Raw genomic sequence first — 9,133 nt, 5'->3', positions numbered from 1 at the left:
AAGAGAGAAAGAGTCCTAAGCAAACTCTGCACTAAGTGTGGAGCCTGATGCAAGCCCCAGTCTCACAATCCTGAGATCATAGACCCGAGCAGAAACCAAGAGTCAGGTGTTTAACTGACTGTGCCACCAGGTACCCCTACATCCACATTTAAATAAATATTCTCCATTGAATGGAATTATAGGTGATTTTGATTTTCCAGTAAAGCCTTACTTTTATTGCCTGGACTTCATACAATGACTATGTAATACATTTATTATTTGAAAATATTTTAAAGTGATTTCACTATTGACATGAAAATTGGGTTGGGGTATCATATTACTGTACAGTTCAAAAATTATTTTACTCTCAACTATCTATGTTAAGCAGGTGGAGAATTCACACCAAGTTCTAAAATTATTGTATATTTGACGTTAGAATGCATCACCAATTCAGATTAAATGAGGAAAACAAATTTAAATTAGTCTAAAGCTTGAATATTTTTAATTCTTTTTTTTTTTAAGATTTTACTTATTTATTTGACAGGGAGAGACACAGCAAGAGAGGGAACACAAGCAGGGGGAGTGGGAGAGGGAGACGTAGGCTTCCCGCAGAGCAGGGAGCCCGATGCGGGGCTCGATCCCAGGACCCTGGGATCATGACCTGAGCCAAAGGCAGACGCTTAACGACTGAGCAACCCAGGTGCCCCTTAATTCATTTTTTTCAAGATTTTATTTATTTAGAGAGAAGAGAGAGCATGAGTGGGGGGAGGGGAAGGGGGAGAGAGAGAGAATCTGAAGCAGACTGTGCACTGAGCACAGAGCCCAATATGGGGCTCAATCTCACGACCCTGAGATCATGACCTGAGCCGAAATCAAGAGTCGGATGCTTAACCAACTGAGCCATCCAGGCCCAGTTTATTTATTTATTTATTTATTTAAATAAAATTTAAAGACTTTATTTTTAAGTAATCTCTACACATTCAATGTGAGGCTCAAACTCACAACCCCAAGATCAAGAGTCACATGCTCCACTGACTAAACCAGCCAGGTGCTCCTAAAGTTTGAATATTTTTAATGCTGTCTTATTCCTTCAAGTAAATGAAATAAATGGAACAACAAATGGTATCGGGGAAGGCCCTGTGTTCTATAATAAACAAATGTTAGTTGCTTTATGCTTCTGAATAGGAAGCTATTTTCCACTCCCATTTCAGCTCTTCAATCCTTGTATGTACTAGTTACTATTAAGTTCAGGTATCCTTGAGATTGTTGGACTGGTAACTTTTGAAATGTCTGTGGTTTCAGTTTCCTAATGATATTTGTGTATGTTTGTTTCTGGGTATATCTGGAATGTGGGGTGTGTCTTGGGGTGTGAGAGTGTGTACGTATGTTTGAGGGAGACTGGTGGGGGGTGTGGGGGTGTCTGTGCCTGATGATTTTTGATTCTCTTTTTCGATGAATACATTTACTTTTAGTTTTATACCTATTCAAATGATTATTAATTCTAAATTATTTAGGCTCCAATAATGTTTTTGTCTAAATGATTTGCCAGTATGGATGTATTGAAATATTTTTAATTTGAGGGTTTTAAAAAATCTAAATTATTCCCCACAAATGTCACATAAAAAGATCACCTAGTATATTATCTGAATATTTCCCTCATGGCCCCTGCTTCCTTCAGAAAATCTTTACAATAAATTTTATTCAAAAACAAATTCTGGAGGTGCCTGGCTGTCTCAGTTGATAGAGCATGCGACTCTTTTTTTTTTTTTTTTTTTTTTAAGCACTAGGATTTATTGAACTGTGCCTTAGTACAGGCACTGGGGCTTGCCCATGGTACTCTTGATGTATAAAGCCCAGACGTTCTGCCAATTCTTCTTGAGCAAGGACACCAGGAAACTGACCGCTAAGTGGATGTTGTACACAAGCTCGTCATCTGTCATCTTCACATGGCCAACAGCCACTGCCAGCCACAGCACCTTCTTCTTCTGGAATTTGATGGTGGACTTCACTTCATCCACTTTGGCCACCATGTTCTCATTGTGGGTCAGCAAGGAAGGGAAATTGCCAGCCTTATTCGGGCCTGGGCCCAGGATTCTTGGGATCGGCTTGATCAGAGATTCTGAAGCCAAAAGGGCATCATACTTCTTGGCCAGCTTCTTGACTAATTTCTTATTCTTGTTGAGTTTCTTCAGCACCTCAATGTCCATGTGGGGAATATCCACTGCCTTGGCCTTATCACAGTGCTGTTGATCCCCCAAAACACATATGGAGAACTTGGGGCAGGGAGTGGACTTAAGCCTGACGGTGCCTGAGAAGCGTTTGTCCTTCTGAGGGTCATAGTTCTTCAGGCTAATTTGCAGCTCCACCGTCTCCAAAAACTTGCGGCGCTTGTGCTGGTTCCCGGGCAGGACTTCCCGCACCGCCTGGTACAGGTGTCGCCGGAGACTTTGCTGCTCATGGTTCTTTGTGCCGCAGTAACCGGAAAAGAGGAGCATGCAACTCTTAATCTCAGGGTTGTGGGTTCGAGCCCTGCATTGGGTGTACAGATTATTTTAAAAATAAAATCTTTAGGGACCACTGGGTGGCTCAGTTGGTTAAGCGTCTGCCTTTGGCTCAGGTCATGATGCCAGGGTCCTGGGATTCAGTCTCAGCAGGGAGCCTGCTTCTCCCTCTGCCTGCTGCTCCCCCTGCTTGTGCTCTCTCTCTGACAAATAAATAAACAAAATCTTAAAAAAAATAAAATCTTAAAATAAAAATTAAATTCTGTATAGAACAAAAGATTGCCAGTGTAACAATGTGTAAGACTATTTCTCCAAATGGACTTTCAATGGAATGTAAACATCTCTTTTGCAAATGTTATAACTTTAAGACCTTAGAATTTTTTTTTTTTTTAGTTTTTCTCATAAAAGGAAAGAAGAAAGAAGGAAAGAAATGGAAAAAAGAATGGAACCTAATAAAGTCTAACCAACTATAAATAATGTTTCTTTGTAAATCGAGCATTTCCCATTCCAAATTATTGGTAGTCCTGAGCTGGGAGAAGGAAGGAAGTGGCTCCTATGTGGTGGTTTAGGTATTCATGGAAGGCCTCACTACACTGGACTAGAACAGCCTGGCAGTGTCCTGCCCGGGAATGTGACCCATCTGCTGACTTGGGCAGAAGCGACAGAACCAAATTCAGCCTGGAAAATTAGGAGAGGTGCAGCAGTTTGGGCTTCACCCAGGCTCCAGAGAACATGGCCGGTGGCCACAGGCCTTTCCTAAAATGTGGACTAGCTAGAAACTTTAGAATTTAGATTTTTATAGTTTCTCTAGTATTTCCGGGAGGTGGTGGGTGTCAGGTGTCAGGGGCTGTTCAATGAGAAGGAAAGTCCTATTTGACAATCCAGACAGGCAGGCAGCATCAGATACAGTTGTCAGTGGGTCCCAAGGCCACGGCAGTCAGCCAAGAGTTGAGAGACCAGACTCCAGTGCTAAGGGAGGGTGGAAGGATAGAACTGCTTTAGGGGGGTGCCTGGGTGGCTCAGTTGGTTAAGCGACTGCCTTCGGCTCAGGTCATGGTCCCGGCGTCCCGGGATCGAGTCCCGCATCGGGCTCCTTGCTCAGCGAGGAGCCTGCTTCTCCCTCTGACCCTCCCCCGTCTCTACTCTCTCTCTCTCTCCTTCTCGCTCTCTCAAATAAATAAATAAATCTTAAAAAAAAAAAAAAAAAGAACTGCTTTAGTGATGGGAGCAAAGTGGAGCCCCCAACTCAGAAGGATAGGACAATAGGCAGGATTCAATGGCTGAGACCCAATCCCAGGAAAACAAGACAAGCGTGTGGTGGGAAACATGCCAACTGATCTCAGCTACAAGGCCCAGGAGAGACCTGGAGGACAGCCGCAAAGGAAGATTGCTGTTCCATCTAAAGCCTCTGGCCATAGCTCTTGAAATTTATCACCTCCACCCCGCCCCACCCCAATTAGCTGATGATTGGTCCTTGAGCCCGCGGGAGCTACACCTGCTGGGGGAGATGAATGGAATTTTTTCAGCTTTGGTTGTATTCATTTTTGAACATACACTTTTGAATCAAAAATCAAAACTATATGGAAAGGTATACACAAGGAAGTCTTGCTTCCACTGTCCTCTGCGTTCTGCCCTCCTCCGCCCCCTACAGATAACCACCCCCTATAGAGAAACAGTTACCCTTTCAGTGTTTCTTTTCAAAGATATAAACAACATATTCTTACTCCCCCCTGCCTGTTATACAAAAGAGAGCACATAACTATATACATCTTGGGTTTTTCTGTTTTGTTTTTTTAAACTCGACAATATTTCCACCAAAAGGTGGAAATCTTTGTTTTCTTTTATGGCTGCATGGTACTCTGCTGTATGGAAGTACCGAGTTATTTTGAACAAAGGCCCTATTCCTGCTGAACGCTTGGGTTGGTTCTAATCGTTCGCTCTTACAAACAACGTCACAAGGCATGATCCCGGGTGGATGGCATCTGTACTTTCACCAAGCATAGATGCTTAGAAGTATGGTGGCTGGTCAAAGGGTAAGTTCATGGATGATTTTGTTCATTATATTATCAAATATTTCCAAAAGAACTTCCATTTTTCACTAACCCTAGCAATATATGAAAACGCCTGTTCCTGCCCAGTCTCACCAGCAGAGCACATTGTCAGACTTGTAGATTGTTACCAAGCTGGTGGGAAGGTTGTAATTTTGATGACCAATGAAGCGTGAATTGTACTTTTAGAGAAGCCCCCACTAAGGAATGCTTCGTTATTTGGAATGATCCTTTGTCCTTCTCCTTTTTTTCCTTTAAACACCATAGGCCCAAATAGTTTGTGTTTAGTTGTATAGGCTTGGTTATGTACTCCAAAACCTGAAGCATTCTGGATATAATGAATTAAACTGGCTGGTGGAGGTAAGATGAAGAATTTAGAATCCTGACTGACATCCTGGCTCCTGGGCACCCTCCAGCTTCTGTGTACTGACCTGTGCTGGGTACCCCGCCCCACAACAAGGGGCTGACCTCCTGGCCTTGACTGAACATCTCCCTGCCCACTCCCTGCCCACCTGCCACCCGCTAGCCGCCGCCTCACAAATATCGCCTACGACTCGACACATAGCATGCCACGGAAAGAATTTTTAAAGACTTGCATGAAACACAAGCACGAGCGCCCAGCCAGAGTGCCTCAAGTCTGTGGAGGAGTGGCTCAGGCTATTTTCAGTAAATCTGGTTTTCCGTAAGTGTTGATATAGAAGGATACATCTTTTCCATGTGTACTCAGATCATTAAAAATGGCTTTGAGTTAACCACTGGAGAAGCATGAAGTGTTCTTATGAACGTCGAGGACGTTCTTGGTGCTCACAGCTAGAACGGATGACAACACAGTCCTGGGTGTGCTGGAGCTCTTGCCTGGCTGGAGAGATTGTTCCCATTCCCTCCGAGGCGCCTGCTGCTCAACTTTAAGCTACTTTCACTGTGGAAGTTTCATATGGAGGCTGCCAGAAACCAAATGAACACATTTCTGAGAAAATGGAATATATATACGTATATTCCAAAATTTGTAAATTTAAAACTGTTCAAAACAAAGACATTAAATCGGATCCTGACAGAATAACGCAATGCCAAGATTGCAGGCCATCTAAGAGTTAGCATCTTGCTCTTGAATGAAAAAAAAAAAATGAGAAGCTAAACCAAAGTATCTGGAAAACACATCTCAACTCAGACGTGATTAGCCTAGTTTTAGATCAGTTGTGCTAATTTTGGGGGGGAGTACAAAGAAATAGTGAATAACTGTATCTAATAATTTTAATAATCTCAAGCTCTTTGAAAGTGTAGTGAGAAAGATTTGGCAACAGTGTATTTTAGTTATAACATCTTAAAAAGAATTGTAAGTCTGTAGGGTGGTCACAAAGTCTTTTCTCACGCTAGTTTAGTTATATGGATGTTCCTCTCCACAAAAATCTTATTTCCCCCATGTCGTTCTAGAATCTTCCCCCACACTGATAGCTGAAAATCACTGAAGCATCCATGATCGCTGGCGCTAAGGCTTTGAGTCTCATTACACGGAGTGGAGAACTTTTATCGCGTCTAAAGGCAAAATTCCCCATTTGTTAAGTAGGGATCCTGAGGAGGTCATGCTGGGGGCTGTTCTCTACCTCCAAGAGCAGAATGTTAATGCAGTGCCTGTTGCAGGAGGGAGGCTGTCTCACTCATTCCTCATTTCTGTACCAACCACCACGAGGTGCATTCGGATGAACAGAGTGGCTGGTGCTTGCTTTGCAATAATATGGTTGGTTCTATCAGGTGATCTTCTGAAATCGTGGCCCATGTCCTGACATAAGAAGGATTCTGCTTGATTTCCTTGGAATAATGGATTGATTACTAAGGACACATTTTCATGCAGAGGGAGTTTGTGGTTGTTCAGGAAGCATCAGAGGAGCTCTAATGGATCCATCTTCAGGGGACGGGGACGTTACCCTGTCATCACTCTGGCTGCAGAGGTGATTCATTCATTTGACTAATGCTAATGGAGGACGAGGACCTATGTTGGGCCCTGGATATACGGAACTGTGGGGTGCCCTCCTGGAGCACTCAATCTAGAGGTGGAGACATGAACCTTCACACACATTTACAACATACTAAGGGCTGAAGGAGTGATGTCCACGAATTGGTTTCATAGCTCAAGAGGTGATTATTCCCCTGTGTATGTTAAAACTGGGGCCAGGAAGGCTTTACAAAGGGAGTGACATTGAACTGAATTTTAAGACAGTAGCTTTTGACGAAGCAGTGGGAAAGAGCACAGAAAGTAGCAAATGCAAAGGCAGAGAGGAATGAGAAAGAGCCCGGTGGGGCCAGGGATGAGACATGGAGGGGGCCAGACTCCGGAGGAAGTGGCTGGATGTTCAAGGAATGGCTGCACAAAGGCACAGTGAGGGGAACCAGCAAACGTGGGTCAGGGCAGAGAGGACGCCATTGTGACCAGGCAGGGCTGTCTCCAGGGTCACCATGATGAGCTGGCTGGCCACAGGGAGTGGGTGCTGCTGAGGAACAGGAGCACCCTCAGGGGTCGGGGGCTGGTGGCTAGGAGGACGGGGACCTGGTGAAGGAGAAAGAGCATGGAGAAGCTTCGGACTAGAATGGTCTTAGGGAAGTCAGAGGAAGAGAAAGCTAATTTTGAGATTTGAAGAGCCATCAGAGTAGCCACCCACTGGTTCCCTTGCCTCCTTTTGTAGAGAAGGAAGTTGGAGTCTCTGCCCGAATGTGCTACTTTGGGGTCAAAGACTCCATCTTGTGTCCGTGAACCTCCGATCCCACCCACACCCCTGAGGCTTTTTTGTTACTGCTTGGTAATTAGAAGAGCTTAGGTAATCTAAATAGACCTCTCACCCTGGCACCAATAAATGGGTGTAGAATGACAATCACAGGACACCCCGCTTCAGATTTCAATATGTATTTCCAAAAGACTGAGGCAGAGGAAAGCCAAGAAAAAACTCATGGGATTTCCTAGAAGAAAAAAGGTCATTAGAAATCATAGGTGGCCTTTTCCAGTGGCCAGGTGACGTTAAAAAAAAAACAGAATGTGGCAGGAATTATGAAATAAAATGGAGGTAGGCAGATCAACTGTCCAGCGAGTTCATCCATGAAAGGTCAGCAAGGAAGGTCATTCTAAAGTTTTAACCTTGAACCTAAAATTTTTCTGACTTCCGTGACTTATCTCACGTCTAGCCTAGTTAAGGATCAGTGTGTTAAAGGATAAATTACAATTTGCAACATTGTTTTTTTCCAGACCAAGTGAGGTCTCTAGTAACAGTGTGTCTGGCTGTCTCTGGAAGTCTCCCTATTGTGCTCCTCCCTCTTTTTCTTCCACCCCAGTTTCTTTCTTCTTTGTCCCCTTCTTCACTGCAACCACCCTGGATGAGGCACATTCTCAACCCGGTGCACCCCCCATTCCCTGTCATTGCAACCAAAGAGTCCCACAGAGCCCCACAGGCAGGGTGGGGGTTCTGGAGGCCAGCAGCCCCCTTCACGTCTCCCCTCCCGCCTGCCTCAGTACCAGCATTCTTCGGGAGTGGAGAGCTTCTCTGTGCTTCATTATCACCTCCAAAGTAAAAATGCTTCTCACCACCTTATCTAGCCACAGAATCATGGAATGACTGGGCTGGAAAAGCACCCCCAGCCTGCATACCCCTCCCTCTCCCTCACCTAGTCCCTGCCTAGTTTCATCTACCAAGGATCAAATGTAACAGGGCTAGTGATGACAAATCCTGGGATTCCAGCCTGTAGGAAATGGGTCGAGGACCCAGAAGCCTGAACTGTCAGGATGGAGAGAAAACCTTTTCAATGTGTAGGTGTGTTTTCCTTTCCATATGTTCAGCTTGTGACTAGGTGGGGCTGTGTATGAGGGGGTGTTGTGTTTATTGAGTTTATCCCCAACCTCGCAGGCTTCCCATTCACTGCCCTTGGTCCTGCATCAGCTCATCCTCTCTCTTGTCCTGTTCACCTCTCTCTCCCCTCCCCTTCTTCTGCATCAAAGCAGGCCTTCAGGAATGGATCCACAATATATTCATAATATGGTGTGAACGACCGATACAAGCTTCAGGTATTACCCGGTAGAAGCGTATTTATATTTTGATAGGGCTCAGAACCTTTAAAGAAAGGAATAAATCCGTAAATATTTAATGGAGAAATGTTAAGTAGCAGAAGAAATGTTTGGGATTGAGTGGACTACACCTGGTTTTTCCTAAAATCACATGACAGATACCTATTTTATTTAGAAATTAAACACACACACAAACACACACCCTACTTACCTCTTTAATTCCAGGCAATATGTCAAATACTTTACATATATATACACTCTCATTTAACTCTTACCCAACCCCCCACTCCCAAAAATAAAAACATGTAAGATAGATATTTAGTGTTTCATGTATATTCTGCTAACCAAAAAGTTAATTGCCAAAACTTGCACAGCCCATAAATGTGGAACTGGGATGTGAGTCCACCTTCTTTCTCCAGATTAGGAAGCTGCCAGAGGTAACACTCTTTTCATGTGCTGGGAAGCAGTTTTCCTGCTTGCCTCCTGGGTTGCTTAGTTAAGGAACACATAGAGCTTTAAAAATCTTTTAAGTCATCTTAAAAAGTCCTCTTAATTGTCTT

The 9,133-nt window shown here is 44.0% G+C and overlaps 1 pseudogene; it reads right to left on the bottom strand.

Moving 5' to 3' along the window:
• Window positions 1–1,784: 1,784 nt before the first annotated feature.
• Window positions 1,785–2,437, bottom strand: LOC113926361 (annotated as a pseudogene).
• Between the last annotated feature and the right edge of the window lie 6,696 nt (window positions 2,438–9,133).

The sequence above is a fragment of the Zalophus californianus genome, chromosome 7 (genome assembly GCF_009762305.2).
Source record: "Zalophus californianus isolate mZalCal1 chromosome 7, mZalCal1.pri.v2, whole genome shotgun sequence".
Classification (NCBI taxonomy): Eukaryota; Metazoa; Chordata; class Mammalia; order Carnivora; family Otariidae; genus Zalophus; species Zalophus californianus.
The sequence above is the reverse complement of the archived record's forward strand: the minus strand, read 5'-3'. Positions and strand labels throughout refer to the sequence as shown.